Here is a 22,643-nt window from a genome sequence, read left to right as displayed (position 1 = left end):
TTCTGTCTCCAGGGAGGCTTTGCACAGTCTCTGCTTCCTCGAGATACAGACGGAGCAGAGACGGGGCGGCGGGGGGGGGGGGGGCGGTCATCGGAGAGCCCACTGGTGGGGAGCCCACTGACCCCCCAGTCTGACCAGCGAGCTGCCCTCTCGTGCTGACCGGCCCCTGAGACAGCCCCCCGACCCGACACTGACACCACTCCTCCTCCCCAGGCAGCACCCACCCGGCGCCTCCGCACCCCCACCCTCCCCGGTCTCCGCTCTTCGTCAGGGGTCTTACTACACGCTGGCCGCTCTCTCCTCCTGTCAGCCCGAGGAGCACCCCCGGTCCCCCCCTCCCGGCATGCCGATGCCGGGACACGTCTCTTCGTGGTGTCTGCGTGAGCCTGTCTCGTCTTCGTCCCTGCGGGACAGGTTTGCGGGGGGGGGGCAATTACTTTCACTCCATGCTCCCCCCGTCTCTCGGCAGGCTCACCCGCTGGCCGGGGAGCTGGCTGTGGTTCGCCGAGGCCCCCAGGAGACCCTCCTGCGTCAGGAGACCCTCTCCGTCTCCGGCCTCCGGTTCCAGGAGGCATCTTTCTCCCATCCGTGCCCTCCGCACCTCGTGGGCAGACGCCACTCACCAGCGTTCCTCCGCCCGGTCTCCACCGCCGTCTCCACTGCGGGGGGGTGCCTCCCTCCTCCGGGGCCTGCAGCGCGACGATGCCAGGCCCCCGGCCGAGTCCTCCGCTTCTCTCCCCGTCTCACCTCAGTGTCGAATTCCCGAGGTCCTGGTGACCCCTCACCCGAGAGCTGCCTTCCGATGCGTCGGTTTGGAAATCACGTCTGAGGCGGCGCTGCGTCCGTCGCCAAGGGACTCCGCTGAGGTTCTCATCTCCAGTTCCCCAACACGTCGTTCTCAAGTCCGCTCCCTCTTCCCTGTGTGCGGTTCTCTGCCACATTTCTGTCTTTCGTCTCCTTGACCGAGCAGAGTCATTTTGACGTTGGTGTCCGAGGGTTCCAGCTCATTCCGAGAACTCCACGGGACCCTGTGCAGGAAGCCCCGTTTTCTGCGGGGGAAGCCAGCCCACCTTCCACCTCTCCGCCCCCGCGGCTGCCGGCCGGCTTCTCTCGCCGTGCCGCCCCGGGCAGCGCCGCCAGGCCCCAGACAGACCCGCCCCGAGCCCTGGCCTCGGGGGAAGCACTCGCTCCTCCACCCCCAAGCGCGGTGGGGGCTGGGGTGGCTTTCGTGGGCGCCCTTTATCAGGCGGAGGAAGCCCCTTTCTGTTCCGAGTTTGCGGGGACTTTGGTCGTCAGTGGGTGTTGAATTCCATCAAATGAGCTTCCTGGACGCAGGGAGGGGAGGGGTCTCACCTGCTCACCAAGCCAGCAGACGAGGGAGCCGAGCCAACGCCTGGGACACCTTCATTTAAACAGGGAGCACGCAAAGGTAATGAACTACGGCTCTAAACGAAGAATCCAGGAAAAGGACAGTAAACCAAAATGAAAGAGAAAGCAACACAGTGAGAAGGAGAAATGCAGGAATAAGTCCCTTTAAAGCAGAAGAACTCAAAAACGTTGAGGGTTTTCCATTACGGCAAAAAAGTGGGACTGAAAACAAATGGAGCAGGAAAACCCGTGCACTGCAGTCAGGCAGGGGAGACGGAGACAGACAGATGGCCACAGGCAGGGAGGGAGGCATGTGCCGCAGGGGCGGCGCCCACCCGTGAGCGCCCTGCAACACGCAGGCAGGCCGGCTCTCTCAGCTCCCTTATTCCCGTGAGCCCGGACCCGGAACTTTAAAACGCACCTGCACGTCAGCAGCGTGGGGTCCGGGGTGTGTGGGCGTGTTTTCGCGGCGACACCCGGGCGGCTCCAGAACGCCACCGCCCCGCACACCGTGTGTGCCCGGAGTGCCACTTGGTGATCGAGCGCGAGAGTGTGACCGGGGAAGCAGGAGCGGCACACACACGGAACTGAGGACGCTGCTGTGGGGGCACAGGCGTGTCCGGGTTTGTTTAAGGAAACGCTACGGAGCGTAACAAACCAGTAACCAGGAAAGTAGCTCCAAAGGCTCATTAAGCTGAAGTTACTTCCGTCGCGTGACAAATTCTTCAGCAGCAAAATGCAGGCTGAGGTAGAGCCACACCTATTCACGTGGGAAGACTTGTAAGATCTATTATTAAAAGAAAAGGCCTTTTAATAACACGCATGCAGAGTTACTGAATTTCTGTGGAAACAAGGCGGAGAGGAAACGTTCATACGTGTGCAGGTGCTCACCCGGGCTCGGAGGCCCACGGAGGGAGCTCTGGGAGACCCCGCACCCCACCACTGCGCCGGCTGCGGCGGCGGGGCCGGGAGAGGCGGCGGGGACGGGAGAGGCGGCGGGGGCGCGGCCAGCAGGAGACCCCAGCTGCATCTGCGTGTTCCCATCATCTGCATTCGAGAAACACAAGTTTACTCATTACGGCTCGTGGTTAAAAGTTAATTTGCAAAAACGAAATCTTCGAAGTTGCCCAAGTGATAACCTCATAAAACACGCCAGGTCCAAGCATTTTTATGAGCGAGTTATTTCGAAACTCAGGGAGATGATTCTTATGATGTTAAAATTATTTCAGCACAGAGAAATTTGGAAAACTTCCCAGTTCGCGGCGTATAAGCCTGACACGAAAATAATTTTAGAAGTGCAAAAATAAAACCATACAGTAATCTTAGCTGGGAATAAATACTTGGAAATTCCAAATGAGTGTTAGGAAATACAATCTATCAATATACCTAAAATAACAGAAAATGACCAAAAATGTTTAATCCAAAACAAAAATTAGTTCACTTATTACCATAACTTACTATAGTTGGTCTAAGTAAAACAAATGATACTGTTATTGTTATAAACATCAAAAAGTATTTGGCCAAGTTCAGCATTCATTCCTGAATCTCATTCCTGAAGTTACTGGGAAAATAAGCACAAAAAACACTACTCAGAATATGTTGAAATAAGATTTAAAGGAGGATTTATGTCCAATTATTAGCCTTTCCTATTAAAGCAAAAATTCTGCTTAGTACTACCATTTCTGAAGTCAATGCAATTTTTAAAGTATGGGATGGCGTAAAACAAAGGAATCGTATTATAATTTTTTACGTGATGCGACTTTCCACCTTAGAGATCAGGCCGAAATGCATCAGAACAAGCTGTTTCAGTGCTCGAACTTCCGTGGACTCCGCACTGGCAACTGTGTTGCCGCGACAGCAGGTGGGTGTAACGTAACAACGTAACAACACCAAAGACCCGCCCGCAGCAGCCGCGGAGCTCAGGGCTCCGGGGACCAGAGCCCCCTGCAGCCTCAGAGGGTGAGGCCGCTGACCGCCCTGCGCAGAGGAGACCTTCCAGGGCTTGCAGGGCGGCGCGTTCCCCGTTGGCTGGACAGGTTCCATGCGACGCCGACAGAAGTTGCAGCTCCCCCTGGAGTTCCCGAGGAGCGGGGGGTGGGGGGGGGGGAAGGTGGCTCACTCAGGAATGGCACTGAGGCAAGGGGAAACCAGACGGAAAGGAAAGTCAGTGCCCAGAAGGCATCTGACACATAAACCAGACACGCGTTTCTGAATTACGGACACATAGAAACCCTCGGGGAGAGCGGGTGTGCTCAGACAGCCCGGCCACAGGCCGGGACGGTGGCGTGATAAAGGACTGAGAAAGCCGTAGCGAAAGTGCGACCCACCCACACACACACCCTCCGTCCGCAGAGCCGCTGCCTGCTGGCGGAGCGTGGCCGGGGGGCCAGCACGCTCGGGGTCAGGGGGTTGGGGGGCACCTGTACTCTCGGGGAGGCGCTGTAAAGCCACAGAGGGGGCACCTGCCTGCGAGCGGATGCAAAGCCGTCTGCACACTCGGGAAAGGCTGCTGCTGGAAAGCACAGAACCAGAGATGCTTCACACTCTCTGCGGGGGCAGGCAGGCCCTGCGGGCTGCACAGGGAAAAGCAGTTACATTGTGTGTAGACGGAAATCGCCAAGTCCGAAACAGCGCAGGAAAAAGCCTCGAGGGCCTCAGGCCCCGGCACCCGCAGCCCTTACCCTCACGCCGGAGTCCGCGCGGGGAAGCAGGAGGAACCGGCTGGGGAAAACCCGCACAGGAGGAAACGCTCAGAGACCCCCCCCACCCCCGCCAAAGCTGGTGGAAGCCCTTCACTGGCGGACCCCAGGGTGGCCGTGGACTCAGCGCGCTAAGCCCGAGGAGGAGTCGACGCCCCGCCGGCAGCCAGCGTCGCCCGTGAGAGGCCGAAGAGAACGGTCTGACCCTCCACGTGGCGGCTCGGGCGGGACGAGCCCTGAGCACGCCGCGTGACGGCCGGTCCCCGGGCTGCGCGCCTGACACCCCTGACACCCCTGACACCGATGTCCGGGGGGTGTCAGCTGTGGCTGACAGCGTGGCGACAAGGAAAAGGAGGGGAAAGAAATGAGGCCAGAGGGCCGCTCTGGTCCTCTCCTCTCTTTCACTGGAAGTCACAGAGGGAGGCTCAAGGGCGGGGGGGTGGGGGGGGGGGGGGGGGGTGGGGGGGGGGTGGGGAGGGACTGAAGCCGCCCCATCTTTTCACAGACGCTTGGCCACGCCGGCGGGGAACGCGGAGGACGCACCTAGAAGCTGCCGGAACTAATGAGAGAATTTAGCGGCGTCCTTGGGAGCTAAGTCAACACGGAGAATCAACCGCGTTTCTCCGCGCTGGCAGCAGACGATTGGAAACGAAGTGAAAAATTTAATTTACAATAGCACGCACAATTATGAAATACTTAGGGAGGGATTAAAGGAAAGGACGTCGAAGACCCACACGCGGAAAACTGCAGAGCATCGCTTGAAGGAACCAGATCCCAGGAAACGGAGGGATACGAGGTGTGAAGGGGCCGGAAAACCAAACACAGGAAAGATAATCCGTCTCCTCGAGGGGTTTGTCCGTCCAGTACAAGCCCCATCCACATTCCAGCGCGTTTTTGCTGTAAAAAGTTTCGAGATGGATCAAAAATGTGTGTGAAACTGCAAAGCGCCGAAGTCACTTTGGTAAAAAGGAGAGACAGCTTTTGCCGTGTGAGCCGCACCGTGCGTCCCAGGGAGCCGGCTCGTCTCAGAGCCGGGGGGGGGGGGGCAGCAGCTGGCAGCGGGCAGCCTCGGAGGGGGGCCCGGGCGGGGGGGCCGCTCTGCCGTCTCACCAGGGTCCCGGTCGCCCCGCAAGGCCTCAGACACACCGTGCGTAGAGCCCACCGGTGGGGCAGGTGCGTCACTGTCCCTGTGCAGACGGGAGGAGTCGGAGAAGCAGGGAGGCCAGGGCCTGCCCAGGGTCACATCCCAGTGGCCCTCGTGGGGCTCCACCCGGCAGTGTGGAGGCGGAGCCTACCGCGGCCGCCCCGAGGCGACCAGGCTGAGGACTTCGGGGGGGGGGGGGCGGAAAGAGGACCTCGGAGCCTGGGGACCCAGCAGGACGAAGGGCAGTCCCCACGCAGGCCCACTGTGTGTGCGGACACAGAGACCGCATCTCGCAGACCATGGCTCGTCTGCCCCCTGAAAGCGTTCTGAGTCTGAGTCAATTCAGAACGGAAATTCAAATCAGCTACCGATTCCGTCGTCCCCTCGGGGGTGAACACGCCTGTAGCCCCCTCGGCCCCCGGAACAGGCCCCCACGTCCCTGTGTGGAGCCTGGCAAGGTGACACTCCCATCTCAAGGCCGTGTGCACCTGTCGGTGGGGGTGGGGGGGTGCAGGGAGGCACAAAGGGGACGTGGAAGCTCTGGGACACCGGCCTCCCACGCACGTAGAGTTAGAGGCCTGAATACTAAATGGTGCGTCTGTCTGGCCTTGGTCATGTCACCGCGGCCCTACAGGTGACAGGGGAAGGTCCACAAAGGAGACATGGGAAGAGGCCTCTGTCCTCGGGCCTGGCTTGGCCTTGGAAACGTCCCCGGAGCTCGCTGGGCAAGAGGCGAGTGGTTTCGTGCCTATTTCTTAGAGCCACACTGAGCTTCAGAGGCAACCCTTTAAAAGGGAGACGCTGTTTCTAGGACTGAGGCCCCGGCAGTGGCAGCTGGGTGTCTCTTCCTTCTAAGGGGAGCTCATCCACAGGCGTCTTTGGTCTGGGTGCCGACGGTCTGGGCCCCTCAGATCTGGGCGCTCTCCAGCGGGAGCCGACGTCCTCACGGGAGAGCGACAGGCGAGTCACGTGGTGCCAGCTCTGCCAGAAGTGACCAACGACGGGCACATCCCGCCATCCCCGCGGGCAGGAGTCGCCCCCGGGTCTGCTGGGATCGCAGACGCCTTCCCACCACACACACGGCGGGGGGCAGCCCCCAGCCCCCTGCTGGAGCCAGGTGTCCCCGGGCCGCCTGTGCTGCGGCCCTGCTGAGCACAGGTCAGGGCCGCCCGGGACCTGCCCCGGGACCTGCCCCGGGCCCCCGTGCCTGGGAGGCGCGTCGCCGCCCTGCGGTCCTGTTCCCGTCCTGCCTCTCTCCCGAGGAAACCCCTCGCGGCTCCCGTGGGTGGTGAGTGTTGTGGCAGTAAAAAAACACACGATGAAAAAGGGACTGAGAACCTCCTGGGAGACCCCCGCATTGCTGACTCGCGGACACGTCTGTTTGGGTCTCGAAACTGGCGCTGCCCACCCACAGCGTCCCCCGGAACGCAGCGAGGGTGCCGCCGCGCCGCGCCTCCCGGGGGGAGACGTCCACTCGTGCGCACCGTGTGCCTCGTGGAAGTGGGCTGCTCTGTTAGCCTGAGCCATCCACACGTATTAGCCACTCGCTGTGTGCGGGGCACGGATCCGGGGGCCGGTCGCAGCTGGAATACAGAGCGGGAGGAGGCACCCTCCGTCTCCCGTGGCAACCACAGTGGCAGAGAAGCTCCTGAAGGACTCGGCTCCGCCGCAGCGCGGGGTGGTTGTGGGGGGGGGGCGAGCTGAGCGCGGGAGAAGTCAGAACTGCGGAAGCCGGGGGGACGCAGTGAAGGCCGGGCCGGGCAGGGAGAGGGGAAGGCCTGCTCCTCCTGCTCCTCGCACGCTCTGCCCGCGGCCGGCCACAGCCCAGGCGCCTTCCTGGACGCCCCTCCCCCCGCCCCACGTGCAGCCCGTCACCAGGGGCTGCGTCCCAGCACCGCTCCTGCCCGTCCCACTGCCCCTAACTGACGACACCCCTGGCTTCCGTGGTCCCCACCAGGACTGGCCCTGCGTGGGGTCTCCTTCCCCTGCCCACACCCGCCTGGGGGCGAAGTTTAAAAATGCACGTTTTACCGTGTGGTCTCTGGACTTGCACCACTGAGCGGCTCCGTACTGCCCTCATGGTGCCGTGCAAAGTCCTCGAGAGGTTGGAAGGTCCCCTCTCCCCTCTCCCCTCGCTCCTCCACAGAATAATATAACTAGGGAAGCTTTATTCCGGAAATGCAAAGTTTGTCTGAAAACCAATCCATGTAATGCACCAATACTGCCAAACTAAAAACCAAAAACAGTATGATCGCTTCAAATGAACAGAAGAGGCATTTGGCAAAACCCAACCTCCTCTGATCCCCTTCAAAACTCTTGGAGAATGAGCAACGAAAGTGAACTTCTCCGCCCATAAAGACCGCTGGGGCGGGTCCACTGCGGCCAGAGTCACCCGGGGGACCAGGGACAGGACGAAGAGGCCTCCCCGCCGGACGGCACCCGTGCGGCGTGGAGGGTTCTGCCCGGCGCACGCACGCAGGCCGGGGGAGGGAGGCGGGCAGTGGGCCGGGCAGGAGGAGAAGGGCCGCCCGCACCCTGAGGAGGCGAGGTCACCGGTGGCGACAACCCACCAGACCTGCCAGTGCTTGAGGGCCAGTCGGCGGGCGCGGCCGGTGGCGGAGCGGAGACAGCGGAGACAGTGCCCCCCCCCCGCCCCCCGTCGGTCTCACTCTCCACCCAAACCCACCGGGAACTCAACCGCAGACGCCGCGCCGCTCACAGTAACACTCAACAGTTCAGACAGGGAAGCCCGACCACGTGCAGGCGCCAGATGGAATGCAAGGAATGTCGCTGGAAACAATAAACACAAACAAATGGAGACACTGTGTGTGCTTTGCTCAGAGGTCGGAGGGCACGATGGGGGGGGCAGAGGTCAATCTGCCCAGGTTGGTTTAGAAGCCCGAAGCCGTCCCGGTCGGAGCCCCGTCCAGGTTCTCTGCTGACGTTGACACGCTGACCCCAAACCCCACGTGGGGCCGCCGGGGGCCCAGCACGACGAGGACGTGGGGGAGGGAGCGTGGGGGGAGGGGAGCCCCGCCCGACCCGAGGGCGCCTCACTAGCTCAGCGACCGCAGCGGCGGGGGCGGACCAGCCCCCAAGCAGACCCCCAGGCGGCGGAGGGCACAGCCGTCTCTCCTAGACGGAGGCGCCTCTGACGAAGACCTGGAGTCCAGAGTGCACCAAAGCACCACTCCAGCTAAGCAGTAGAAACAAGCAACCCGATCAGAACGGCATCCCAGAAATCTAAGTATGTCCCCACAGAACATAAATAAACGGCTCTACGCACGTGAAAAGATGCCCTAATACAGCAGGAAGCTGCCAGTGAGAACGGCCAGGAGGCACCGTTCCGCGCTTCCCAGGACGGCTGTAAGAGCCGCACAAAGCCCGCCGGAGCTGCAGTGTCGCAGAGCATGCGGACGTTGCACCGCACCCTCCCTGCGTGGCTGGGGGGAGTGTAAGACGGTACGGCCACCCGGGAAAGGTTTGTCGGCCTCTTAGAAAGTTAAACACAGACTTGCCATCTGACCAGCAAACCCGCTCTTAGGAATCAACCCAAGAGAAGTGAAAGTGTTTTCACTTCGCGCAGAAGCTCTTGCACATTTCCTCGAGGCACACTGTGGACATGCGTGTGTAACGCCCCACCCCGGCAACGGCCTCAGTGCCCTCCGGTTGGCGAGCGGGCCACGGAGAACCGTCCCGCAGGGAAAGGGAAGAACCGGGGACAGCTTCTGCGGCGTGGGGGAGGAACCCCACGGACGTTGGGTGCAGGGAAAAAAGCCAACACAGGAGCCCCATGTTGTACCGTTTGAGTTGGGAGAAATACCCCAAAAGCAAAGCCACAAAGACAAGGTGGGCCCGCGGCGGCCCGGCGCAGACGGGCGTGTGTAAGCGTGTATCACACCGGGGCGAGGAGGGGTCTGACGCCAGCTCGTGGTGCTGGCTGCACAACCTGGTCCGTTTGCTTTACAAACTTTAAAAAATGCATTTACACTTAAAAATCACACTTAGAAAGGGTGATACCTACCATATGCAAGCTACGACGACCAAGATATGTTAAAACTAAACAAGTGATTCAAAAGGAGGCTAAGTGTGCCCCTGCAGGCTCTGAGGGTTTCTGACCCAAACAGTGGTTCGGGCAGACCTGCCCCGTCCCTCAGGGAGGGAACTCCCACGGCTGTCCGAGGGAGGATCCAAGGCGTGAGTGTGAATGTCAGCCACACGCGTGTCCGGCGGGGGAGGTGAGCGCGTCCCCCGAGCCCGCACGTCTCCAGACCCGAGACGGAGCCAGGCAGCCCCGGTCCCCGCTTCTCAGCGCAAACCGGCGGCGGAGAGGAAAGAGGATGTTCTGCCCAATTTAGAGTCTACTCGAAATTAATGGGGAAGAAATGCTCCAAATCCAAACCTCCCCAGGGACAGCTTCCACTAGGCCCGGGCTCCGCTCCATCTCGGACCCACTGCCGCGAGGAGGGGCAGCTGCTGGGGCGCGGGAACCGCGAGGGAGCCTCTGCGGCCGCGCTCCGGAAGGAAAGCCCTGTTCCCGACGGCGCCGGGAGGGCAGGGGAGTTAATGGCGAGTGTGATGAAGTGTGGTCGCACGGCGCAGACACTGAGGGTCATGTGCAGAGGCCGGGCCCCCACACTGCTCTCGGTGACGGTCCCGTGGGCCAGGCGAGCCAGGACAGCTCAGCGGCGGCAGGACACGGCCCCCACGCGTCCAGCACGCAGCTTGTCCAGCTCCCCGCCGTCTGGCGCAGACGCCCAGCACAGCCCGGGCCTGGGGACGGGCCCAGCAGTAAACAGGCTCAGGACACTTCATGCAGGTTTACAGCCAGCAGGTGGGGCAGGGAGGGGACAAATGTCCACAGAAAGGTTCCCTTTGATGGGGACAGGCGGCTGCTCAAGCAGACTCCGCATCAACCCACCCCGCAGCGTCTCAGACAGCCTCGGACGTGACGTTCCAGCTGGGACTCGCCCAAGCCCAGGGCGCGCGGCGAACACGGAGTGTCCAGGCAGGGGTACCGTCTCCGCGGTTCCGGGGGCCAGAGTGGACAGCGGGGGCAGGCAGTCCCGGCGGCAGGTGACAGACACCAGTTGGAATCAGCGTGGGGGCGGGAAGCCCCCAGGGACCCGGGGACAGACCAGAGGCGGGGCTGTTTCCTGGCCTCGGTGACCGAGGCCCATGTGCGCTCACTGACGGGGTGTCGGAGGGGGACGGCTTCCCCTTCGGTGGGTTCGTCACCTTGTTCGGGATGACCATCGTCCACGGGGGGACACAGGGAAGGTGACGGATTTCGTTTCGGACGTGTTCCGTTTCTGACCCTGGACAGGTGTCCAAGCGGAGGTGGCGTGGGCAGGGGGGTCGCAGCATGGGGAGCCTGCTGGCGGCGTCTGAACGGTTAGGGTCAGGGTTACAGCCAGCGGACAAGACGGCCGCCGCACCTGCACTGCAGGTGGTGACAGGTGAGCCCCGCCCGGCGGGGGGGGCCTCCTCGAGGACCCTCCAGGTCCACACCTCAGATGCTCTGCTTGTCCCTGCAGAAAGCTCAGGTTAAACCCCACCTTGAAAAAACAAACCAACAAAGAAAACGGTTACAAGGAGCAGCCTAAGGGCAGTGGGAGGCGAGGAAAGCCGGCGGGGCCTCCTCTCGGCCGCTCGCCACTATCCCTCCCGCTGGTTCCGCTAAGACAGGCACGGGGGGGCGGGGGGGGGGCGTCCCAGCACCGTTCGTTCCCGGGGAGCAGGTCCACAGCACACTGCGCACCGGAAGGGGGGCTGCACAGGCACCCCGTTTCTTTCCAGAAAACAGTGACCCTCCGTCGCTTTAGGGGAGGGGTGCAGGACTCAAGGGCCACCCCGTCTTCCAAGGAAGCTTCGCTCCCCCATCAGGCGAGGGGCCAGCGGCCTCAGCCCAGGACCTCGGCTGACGGTCGTCCCCCTGGGGACAAGCCGGCGCCCCGCGCACCGGAGCTCTGGGGCCCAGCGGCTCGCTCCCACGTGGCTTTGTCTCGTTCTTCACAGATTTACAGGATCGGGGCCTTCCTGAATCATCTCCAACAGAAATTAGTATGGAAATAAATGCTCTTTCTGCTGTAACGTTATCAACTTCGGTTCCGAAGCAGGTGGCAATCAGTTTGCATTTATTCCGGGAGAAGGACGTGGGCCCGGTGCTATTTCTGACGCCCTCTGTGCCCTCCGAGGGGACGCGTCCCGCCCCCCCCCGCCGCGCGGCGATGACAGTGCACCTGGAGCACCCCCCTCCGACGGGTCTGCCCGGAAAGCCAGCAAAACCCGACGCGCCGTTGTGGGGGGACCCCACCCAGCACGACGCCCCCCAGCAGGCGGGGGGACAGCGCCGATCACACAGTTCCGGTGGCAGCGGGCAGGGCAAAGCGCAGCCCCCGCCCCGCCCCCCAGTCAGGCCCCCCCCCCCAGCACCCACCTCCTCGCCACGGCACACACGGCCAGGTAAAGGCCGGGCCTGCTCTCCGGGCGCCCCGGCCCCGCCCGCCCGTCCTGTGGGGGCGGGAACCAGGCCGGGCCCCCCACTCGCAGACCAGCCGGACGAGGCTCCGGTCCCCACCCCGCCTGCACTGTGCGCTCCTCCGTCCCTCTTCTCCCCCCGGCTGCCCCCGAACTGTGACGGTCACCCGTGGGTGCCCCCTCCCCGAGCAGGGGCCTGTCTCCTTCCTCTCACTGTCCCGGTGGGAAGGCGGCGTTGGGCAGAGGACTCGCAGGGAGCACTGGTGAGGGAGTCGGTCCATCAGCCGGCGAACCGGCCGATGGGCCCCTCAGTCAACGCTCCGTTTTCTCTCCGCGGTTTGGAGGGCACCGGTGGAGGCCTTGAGGGAGCCGGAGACGGGGGGCTTTCTCTCTGCGACGCCGTCACCCGAGCCAGGACAGGGCCACGCGGGTCCTCGTACAGCCCCAGTGGGTCTGGACCCCGAAGCCACAGACTGGGGATGCACAGGGCGCCGAGGCAGTGGGTGACGGGCCCATCGCGGAGGCAGCCCCCGCAGCCAGGACAGCCCCCGCCCCTTGGTCAGCCTCGGGGGTGTGACCGGGATGGCCAGCGCAGGCCGGGCCCACTGGGAACTGCCTGGGCCCCCGCCGCCCTGCCGCCGGGGTCCCCCGCCGTTGGGAGCTTCCTGTCCTTCCAGGAAGGCCCCAGGCGGGACTGGGGGTGCAAGACTTACGGCTCAGTGACCAAAAAACGCAGAAAGACCTTCCGCCGCCAAAACAGAAAAACAAATGCCCGTTTCTTTCCTTAACACGGGACAAGCTGTCTCCCGGAGGGCTCAGTACAAGGAAGACTCTCGCCCCGGAGGGAGGGGGTGGGGAGGGGCGCTCCTGCCCCGGGAGACGGGCGGGGGGTCCCCGAAATGGGCGCCGTGGTCGTGAAGGGCGTGCACAGGGAGGCCCTGCAGGTGCTGGGGGAACTGGGGGGGGCATCTGCTCGCCCAGTGGGCCCCCTTCTCGTGCACAGGAGCGGGGAAGCTCCAAACAGGGACCCGGCACCCTCTCCCTGTGAGGCCACCCTGCTGGTGGGTGGAGTCTGCCCTCGCCACCTGCCGGCTCCTCAGCCCTGTCCCCCTCGCCTCTGTCACCGCACGGTCCCACCTCGGCCGCCCCCCATCGGAAGCCCCGGCCATCCAGGCCGTGGGGACTCCGGGGGTGGGGGGGGGACCGCCTTCAGCTGCCGGCCTTGTAACACTCACCCTCTGGGCGGGAGAGCCCCGGCGCCCGCCACGCCCCCGCCGCTGGAGACGCCGGAGTCCCTGGCGCTGCAGAGAGACCAAGGTCCCCCCGTGAGGACACGCCGAACGTCCCCGAGCCGGAACCCTCAGCACTGGCAGCTGCCCCGGCGCCGGGGACTTCGCAGCGAGAGGCCAATGACCATAAAACACTCTGATCCGTCCTCCTGCAGGGCTGCAAACCGCCCCAGCTGCTCCTGTTTCTGGAAGAGTCCGGACGGAGCAAGGCAGCCGCCGGCGCGGCACAGGCAGGCCGGCCCCCAGCGGAGCTGCCCCAGGGGCTGCGCTGGGTTCCTTCCCAAATGCGGCTCAGGCGGCAACGCGGACAAAACTGATTCACAACGGGAAAATCCAGAAGAGTGGTAACAGTTTGTGAAAACCGGAGCTCAGTTAAACGACTTTATTTCCAGGCTCCGGAGGGTTTCCCACAGCCCAGGGCAGAACCGCAGCTGCCCGGGCCCCCGTGCGGAGCCGCCGAGGCTTCCCGTGGGGCACCGCGAGAGAGGCGCCGCGCTCCTGCCCGGACCCCCGCGCGCCGCCGGTGTGGGGGCCGGCCGGGGCTGCTCACTGAGGGGGGGCAGGTCTTCCAGACCGTCCAGCGCGGAGTCGACCCGGCACACCCCTCACGCGGAACACACTGTCACAAAGTGAAACACGGCAACCCGGGCAGGGCCGGTCTCTAGCCAACCTGCCAGACCGTTCACTCCCCAGCCACGGATGCCAGGACGTGGCCTGGGAAGCTGCCCAGTCCTCCGGCAGGCGGGTCCTGTCCTTTGCCGGACGGCGGGGGTGGGGGGCCAGGATCGGGAGGGCCGGCCTGGAGGGAGAGCAGGCCCGGGCTGGCAGCCCGCAGGTGTGAGCGGTGGGGGTGGGGGTGACGGTGAGGCCTCGGATCCCTGCGGGGGTCACCCAGAAAGACGCCCGCAGAATGCGGGACCTCCGTGCCAGATTCCAGTGCTTCCGGGGCCCTTGGTGGCTAGAGCCCCATCATGCACGGGGGCGGGGGAAGTGGCCAGGTGGGAGCTTTCTCTGCACACACACCACACACGCACAAGGTGCACAACACACACATAACACAGCACATGGCACACACATGTAATGCAACACGATATACACACATACACACAACAAACACATGTAAACACAGCATGACTTACACAACACATACACAACATGCACCAGTGCAACACACACACACACACAAACAGGTAAACACAAGCACAACATGCATCACACACGCACACAGCACACACATGCACGCCCATGGCTTGCACACAGCACACTCACCGAGCCCTGCCCGGGGACCAGGCGCACGCTCAGACCTGGAACACGACAAGAAAGTCCCCCCGGCCCTCCCGCCCCCAGAGCGCAGGACGGGGGCTGTGCACGGAGACTCCCTCCCACACAGGCCAGCGTGGACGTGGGTGCGGGAACCCGGCAGGGGGCACACCTGACACACGGCCTGGGCCGGGCGGTCCGGGTCCGCACCCACAGCAGCGGGACACAGGTGGTGCCGCAAGAGGATAGAAACGGCGCGTTCCCCGTGGTCTTCCTTCCAGAACCAGGCGACCCCGGTCTGACCTGGGAAAGCGTCAGGCAGTTCCCGGCGGGGGGCGGGGGGGTCACTCTACAGCAAAGCAGGGCCCTGGGCCTCCGACTGCCAGGGTCACCAAGAGGGAAGGCCGACTGGGCCACGGTCACGGCCCGAGAGAGCCTGAGGGGACACGGCTGACCGGTGGCACCTGAGGCCGCGTCCTGGGACAGACAAAGGGCCCGAGGGCAGAGACTGAGGCGCGGGACTGAGGCAGGGACTCGAACAATGACGTCTGTGTGCTGGGTGTTAGTCCCGACAAACACACCCCAGAAACAGGGTGCTCACGACAGGGAGACGGGGCGCGGAATGTGCCGGAACACGGTTCCTTCGCAGCTTCTCAGTAAATCACAACTCGTTGAAGATGCGCTGTTAGTTAAACATTTGCGCACTGGAAAGCAACCGCCCCGCTTGGCGTGGGAGCTCTGGGAAGGCGGGCGCTCCGGTCTGCGTCCTCCCCCACCCCCCCCCCGGCCTGGGGGCGCACGCGGGCCGACAGACGTCACCGCCGGTTCATTCACACGCGCGGCCTCGGAATCTGCGCGGTCCTCCCCCCCCCCCCGTCCTCCTCCCCGCCCCCGTCCTCCCCCCACCCCGCCCCCATGTGGGCTCCAGCGGCGGCGGGAGGGGGGGCCCACTCTGGCTCGCCGTGAGCGTGAGTGTCGCCGCTGGTTGGGGGCCGGTTGCTGCCGCAGGACTAGACGCAGCGACGAGCATCTCGAGGCCGGCGGCACCCCCTTCAAGCTTCACGGGCAGGCGGCCGGGAACCTCGCGTGCGTCTGTCTCTTCCTCTGACACACGCACTTCCGCCCCTTCTCCCACGGAACCGCGTCCCCACGGAACCGCGTTCACGCGGGAAGCCGAGCCATCCGCCACCCTGTCATGCGCCACCGCGTGGGGACGCCGGCACTTTCCACTTCCAGGGGCCGCGAGGCCCTAAGGGACGGGAGCGATTTTCCTCCGGCTGGAACTTCCCTTCATTGTCACCAGCGGGCGATCGAAGCATCACAGGTGGAATCTGCATTTGGACAGGCACATAGTAAACACAAAATAACGTTTTATTAAAAGGGCGTCGAGTAATGAAATGGGGCTGATTTCTCTGACGGTCTGCGTGCCAGACCAGCTGTGGGCTGCGCCGCGGCCCTCGGGCACACGCACGGGCTGCTACACGGGGGAGGGGGTGGGGGGGGGCCCTGGGGTCGAAGCCGGGCTCTGCGTCCCTGCACGTCTGCGGACGTGGGAACCGGGAAAACTCGTTCACCCGAGACTCTCGGGGGAGCACGGAGTCTGCTGCGGCTGGGGCGCCTCCCAAGACCCGCCTCCGCCCACAGAGCGAGCGCCTCCCTGGTGCAGCCCCCTCCCCGTCCACACCCCCTCCCGCGGGACCTCCCCCCACCCCACCCCCACCCCCACCCCCACCGCCTCTCTCTCCCCCTGGAGTCCCCAGGGCCCTCTCTGGGCCTCTGCCCCTCGTCTCCGGAGCCCGTTTCTCCGATGGCTCACTTCTCCTACCTCCGTGACTTTCCAAATAAACCGCTGCTTGTGAACACACACACACACACACACACACACACACTCTTGTGTGCGTGAGTGGGAAGCCCCAGGAGAGCAAGTAGACGAGGTCCTGTTCAGTTCTGTCTGAGACCCAGTCACAGCGCGTGAAAGTAACCCCCGCTCACCGCCCCCTTGGCACATGTGTTTCCCGTCCCGGGTGCCCAGACCGGCGGCTGTCGTCGCCCCGGCGTGCGTCCGGGGAAGACCTGAGGAGAGGGCTGCGTCCGGCCAGGGCCGCCTCCGCCGCGCAAGGGGGGAGGCGGGCGAGTGTGGGTGGGGAGCAGCCCCCACAGAAGGAGCAGGTGAGGCGGCGGGCAGGGGCCTCAGTGCAGGGGGCTGGGGCCGGGTCACAGGGCCTGGGACAGGGCAGCACAGGGGTGACCCGCCTGGACTCCAGCCCCAGCTCCGTCCCAGCGCCGACACTCGCCGACCGCAAGGGGTTTCGCCTGTCCACACGCAACACCAGCCCGTGAGTGAGGGCGGCGGGAGGGCCTCCCGGGGACTCAGGCACCAAACCCCGCAGACAGAGCAGACACAGCCCCGCCGGCCCCGTCCCTGTCTCGTCCAGAGGGGGCCCTGCATTGCCTGGTGACCTGGCCCGGGGGCAGCGGGAGGTCAAGTGTGTCCGACCCATGGTTCCCGACGTCTGCTCTGGGCTGGGTCCTAGCACTGACTCGGGCACATGCTGGTCCCCAGGGGGCAGACGCCAGCGTCTTCTGAAGACCCTTGAAGCAGGGCCGGCGGGCGGCCTCACCCTGAGCGGACGTGGTGCCCAGGGCTCCCGAGGGGCCTCTGCCGCTCCGACCCCTCCAGGGCACACGCACAGGGCATCTGTGGGCAGAGCCGGGGCTCCTGGGACAGAGGGCGCCGAGGGGGTACCCCAACCCCGAGCTCTCAGCCCCCCATACTCACAGTGACAGAGGGACAATTCCCATGTAATCAGTTGCACGGAGAGCAGTTTGTTGTTTTTTAAAACATTTCATTTATTTAGTTAGAGAGGGGGAGGGAGAAAGAGACAGAGAGAAACATCAATGTGTGGTTGCCTCTTAGTGCGCCCCCTACTGGGGACCTGGCCTGCAACCCAGGCATGTGCCGACTGGGAATCGAACCAGGAACCCTTTGGTTCACAGGCCAGCGCTCAATCCACTGAGCTGCACCAGCCGGGGAGTGGTTTTGTCTCTGAAACAGCATGTGGTCGCGTGCTGGCTTCATGGGATGGAGGGTCAGGCACAGTCGTTCCTGGGAGCGTGTCCGGTGAGGGTGGAGCGCCCGGCCCCCCCCAGCAAGAGGCGGGCCCGCACAGGCTGTGGGCGCACGCAGAGCTGGCTGGAACTTACCCAGGGAGCAGGACCCTCCGGGGTTATGGACCGGAGACCGCAGACCCTGCCCCACCCCACAGCCCGCGGAGGACAGGCGCAGCCGCGGGATCGAGGGTCCTGGGGGTCCTCCCAGGCTGACGGGGGCAGTCGTCCGTTTCCACTCCGCCCGCGAAGCCTGTGTTTGCATCCTGAAGACACTGAGCACTTCCAGCTTCTTCCAATTTCTTTGGGCTGCAAGCACCGGAACTGGCGCTTGAAGAGCTGCCGAGGGGCCGTAACACTGTCTTAGTGAGCCAGAGGCCCCTTCCTGGCCCAAGCCAGAAGCCCCCAAAAGTTATCCTGCAGATGCCGGTCCCCCGCCGCAGGGCCCTCTCCACAGAAACTCGGGCGCAGGGGGCGGCAGGAGGAGGCTGGTTCGCATTTCCACGGCCCCACGCCAGCGTCCCTGACACTGCGGGGCCCTGGGTGCACGGCTGGCCCGCTGGCTGCTCCCCGGGCGCCCCTGGCGCCGAGGGTCATCATGAAGATTCGCGGCAGAAGCTCCTGAAGATGCGCAGTCTGGGCCCAGAGGAGGGGGGACGGGAGGAAGAGTCCGGCGGGCCGGCCGGCACGCTGGTGAGGGAGGCTCCCAGCGACAAGCAGACGCGCCCAGGAGAGGGGCCGCGGCGGCGGAGGGCTCCCTCGGCGGCGGCGGAGGACAGTCTGGCAGAGCTCGCCGCCCCCGCACCCCCAGGCGGGCGGGCGAGGCCCCGTGGAGGGGAGCCCCGCCCCGAGCCGGCCATCCGCCTGAACGCCGGAGGGAAGCGGGAAGACTGGTGACCCTGTTCCCGCTGCTGCCACCGGCCACCGGCCATCCCCGCCCCCCCACTCTGGAGGTCGTGAGCCTTGCAGGGGTCCCCGCCCCGCGGTCGCAGGGGTGGGGGGCGATCCAGAGTCAGGGGGTCTTGTGCCCGGAGGTTCTGCTCGCAGGGCGCCTTGTCCGGGAACCCCCTCAGCCCGGCGGTGACACCGGCCGGCTCGGCTGCGAGCGTGGCCTCGGTCGGGGGGAGCGTGGCGGGGGGGCGGGGGACAGGAGGCTGCACGGCCGTGGGCTCGTGGCAGGAGCTGACCCAGCCTCTGGGCGCCGGTCTTCCACAAACACCCCCTCGGGGGGCGGCGCCCCACCCCGCGTGGCCCGGGCTGCACCCGTTGTGAGCCCTGCACCCCCCCCACCCCCCCACCCCCCCCACCCCCCGGTGAGAGGCTCTGACCCGCGTGTCTGTCCCCAGGACGGAGCTGAGGGTGACAGCCGCTGCTCTGGAGAGGCGCTCAGTCCTTCCGGAAACGGCAGCGGACGGCTCTTACAGCTTTGGCCACGGGGTCTGGACAAGGGCATTCATTTTGGCTCAGCGCGCCTGTGAACACCTGTGAACGGCGGTTTGAACATTTGCCCCAGGCTCACGCAGCAGGCGGCCTGCCCGCCCACACGTCCACTGGGGACCCTCGCCGCTCCCGCCAAGGGGCACGCCAACAGCCGGGGTTGAGCCCACGTCCACCAGGGCTCCGGGGGCTCCTGCCTGGACCCGTGGTGCCCCACACGCGGGTTCAGTGAGGACACAGCCCGCTGCCCAGGGAGCCAGGAGAGTGTGACAGCGTCCACTCCACGCTGGCCTTCCCCGAGGGGGCGCTCCCCTTCCTCTCGGCCTCTGTGCCCCGCTCCCTGGCCCCGCAGACCCCCCGTGCTGTCTGACGGCCCAGCGGCACCCCCAGGAGCCCCGGCGGAGCCACCAGTGCCAGCGGCGGGGGCGGGCGGCCCACGGGGCCCCAACACCACCCCCGGGGTCCCCGACGGGCCCCTGCAGCCGCCGGCCAGCTCCGCCCGCTCTGGAAAACCATGTGTCTCACGCGAACCGCAGAGCCCAGCCCTCGCTGGGGGTGCAGGCGGCTGCACCCCGCAAAGGCCCCGCTGTTTGCAGCCGGCTCCCACGCATGCAAATGCGCCTGCGAGCGGAGACACAATCACGGCGTGTAATTGAAATTTCAAAATATTAAGGACTGGGAGTTTTAGGGATTTGGTTTTATAATAGAAATAAATAAAGGCTTGCCATATTGGCAAATAAAAGCTGACAGTTAAGAAATTAGATTTGCATACCAAATATTCCCTATTATGAATTAATCAACAGCAAACTCTGCTCTAAGTCAGCCCATAATTGGGGGTGGGGGAGGGGCCAGGCGTCCACCCATGAAGGCTTTGCACCCAGAGTGGCCCCCGGGTGCAGGAGACAGCCCCCTCTCCCCCGGAGCCCCAGGCAGGGGTGGAGGGCATGGGCCAGCGGCCAGGTGGTCTGTCCGGTGTCTCTGCGACGACAGGGACACCCCCAGCCTCACTCTGAGCACTCACAAAGGGACACGGCCCCCCAGGGCCATTTCGGAGTGCAGACGCAGGTAGAAAAGCACAGCCCAGGAAACGGGGGGGGGGGGGATTTCAGGAGAGCGGAGGCGCCTGCCCGTGTGCCTCGGGGACCCCGGGGGGACATGCCTCCTGTAAAACCTGCTTCTGCCTCCCACGGTCCCCCATGCAGGGCAGCTGCCCCTGGTCACCTGCAGACGCCCGCCCGTCCCCACAGCTGCAGGACCCAGTGGCGGCCTCCGGTAGGTGGTATCAGTCCAGTGACCAGTGACAAAAAAATCTGGCCCCCACCCTCCAGGTCCCCACCCTCCACGTCCTCTTAAGCACAGACCAGAGTCGGCACACTTCCTCGCACAACCCCAGGGGGCGCTGTTCACACAGGAGCAGCATGGTGGCCCCACCTGGGAGGGAGCAGGTGGGGGCTGGGAAAACAGGCAGGTCAGGCAATGCAGGAAAAGGTGGGACGTTACAAATGTGTCCTGTTTCCACGGAGATGGAATCACAGCCTTGTCGCTGGACGCAGACAAGTTGTGTCTTCGTGCGGCCCAGTGGGGGACAGGAGACTTCAGAGGTCCCCGTGCAGGTGGCACAAGACAGCAAGGACTCAGGGTCCTTGTTCCGACCTGAGGCAGAGCAGGGGCCTGGGGACACGCGGGACGGCGGGGAGGGGACGGCGGGGACACCGGGCAGTGCAAAGGAAGTGAGGGGTGCCAGCGTGTAAAACAGCTTCTTGTGATTTTTACTGGGTGGCCTCCCCGTGTCCAGAAAGGGCCTGGCGTCCCAGAGCCGGGAGAACGCAGGGCAGACCGGCCCCGGGTCACGAAGTCAACGTTTGGTGAGGGGGGCCCACGGCACCCGGGGCCCGGTGGCCAGGCTGTGATTCTGCGTCACAGGCCCCGTGCACAGCGGGACAGACCAGGGAGGTTCCGAGGGACATCCCAGCCGGTGGGAGCGGTCCAGCCAGCGGCCAGAGCTCAGATCTGCACCGCCCGCAGGCCCCGCAGACAGGGAGGCCGGACGCCCTCGGCCCCCACTGGGGGGACCATCCTGCTCAAAGGCACCCCGTCCCCGCCGGATGGGGGAGGCCCAGGGGTGGTGGCCTGCAGGGAAAGGCGGGCCTGCTCGGGGCACAGATGCGCCCCACGCCTCCAGCAGAGCAGCCCCACCTTCCCCGCCAGCGGGCGGCAGGTCCTAGAGGCACGGTGGGCGGGGCGGTTGCGTGAGCATGCGTGTCCACGGCCACCCCCACTCTCCCCTAACTGCCCTGGGTCCCCCTCAGCTCCTCCCCCGGGTCAGGCAGCCCGGGCGCTCTGCGGCTGTGAAATGGACAGCCTCCCCTGGCGTCACCTCCACGGGGCAGCGGGTGACACTCCTGACACAGCAGAGAAACGGCGTCATTTTCCGAGGGCCCCTGAAGGAACACCTCGGGGGGACTCAGCAAAGTGGTGGTGGGGAGGGGGGGAGGGGCAGGGCCCCAGCCCCGGGGGGACAGCAGCGGAGAACTGCGTGGCAAGTGTCGGGCACGGCTTCCCACGCGGCGGCGACTCCTCCCCGTGGGACTGGGAATTCCTCCTCTCGCCGCCACACTCCCCCCACAGCCAGACTTCACAGGCATAACAGGAGTCGCCTGTTAACTTCCCGCAGTGCAGACAACAGGGTCGATCATCACTGCCACGCGCAGTCGGAACCTCTGGCCGACGCCCAGCCAGCCTGGGCGGCCCCTCCCTCGTCGCCTCCGAGGGCAGGGCCGCCAGCCTCGCTCTGGCTCCGGCTCCAGCTCCGACTCCGGCTCCGGCTCCAGCTCTGGCTCCGGCCAGCACGGAGGCCCGGGGCCCGCCCACCCAGGAGAGTGGCCGCCTCACCGAAGCCCTTCCCAGAAACAGTGCCGGGAGCCAGAACTGGGCGGCTGGGCCGAGTGAGCTCGACGTGGAAAACTCATCGTTAGTTCTCATTTTCTGAAAACGCGTCAAGTTCTTCCGTCAAAGCATATTCCCTGGAACTGTTTTAAAATAACTGATATTTCACAAAAAAACAAACAAGTAGGAATCTAATTCTGGCATCGTACGAGGAAGACAAGCCCCGGCCCCTGGCCCCTGCAGAAGGGGGCCCGCTCCTTCGAGATCAGTCTCAGAGGGCACTTCTTCCAGGAAGCCTTCCGGGGCCCCCCAGCGGCAGCTGCCCTCCCTAGGGGTCCGCACCCTGTCTGGGACAGCGGGTGCTGTGGCGCACGCACACGACCCTGGTTTTCTCGGCTCGTCGGCACGTGACTGTGAGGCCCGGTAGTGAGAGGTGTCGGTCACGAAGGAGACCCCCCGCCCAGGTGGAACCGTAGCGCTCCGTAGCAGCCGCTGGCGCAGTGGGAAGAGAGTGGCTGGTCCCTCCGCTGGGGCGAGAACGGGGACTCTGTGTGGCGGAGCTGCCGGGGACAGGGCTGTCCTCGTGCGGCCAGCCTGGGGCACTGTCCTTGGGGTCCCGTCCGTGGCCGGAAGGTGACGCGCCCCTTCCTCAGGCCTCTCTTCCAGAACCACAGACTCGCCTCTCCTCGGGCTCAGAGGCAGAGAGGGGGGCTGGGTGGGGCCTCCTGCGGCAGGACGGGCGGGGGCTGGCTCGGGGGACCTGGGAACAGGAGCACTCGGCGCCCCCGGGGGTGGAGCTGCCCGCACGCCCTCGCTTGGCCTCCGCGTCACAGCCACTCTCCGCCGCCCGCTGAGGTAACAAACGGGCCGCCTGTCAGTTAGCTGTCATTTTCCTAATGACTTGCTGACACCAGTCAACTGTTTTTGCAAATGGGCTCCTGTAATTGGAGCATCTGTCTTGCTCATTATTTG

The sequence above is a fragment of the Phyllostomus hastatus genome, unplaced genomic scaffold, assembly GCF_019186645.2.
Source record: "Phyllostomus hastatus isolate PE091 unplaced genomic scaffold, TTU_PhHast_1.1 phas_scaffold_1066, whole genome shotgun sequence".
NCBI lineage: Eukaryota > Metazoa > Chordata > Mammalia > Chiroptera > Phyllostomidae > Phyllostomus > Phyllostomus hastatus.
This window is presented reverse-complemented; position numbering follows the sequence as displayed.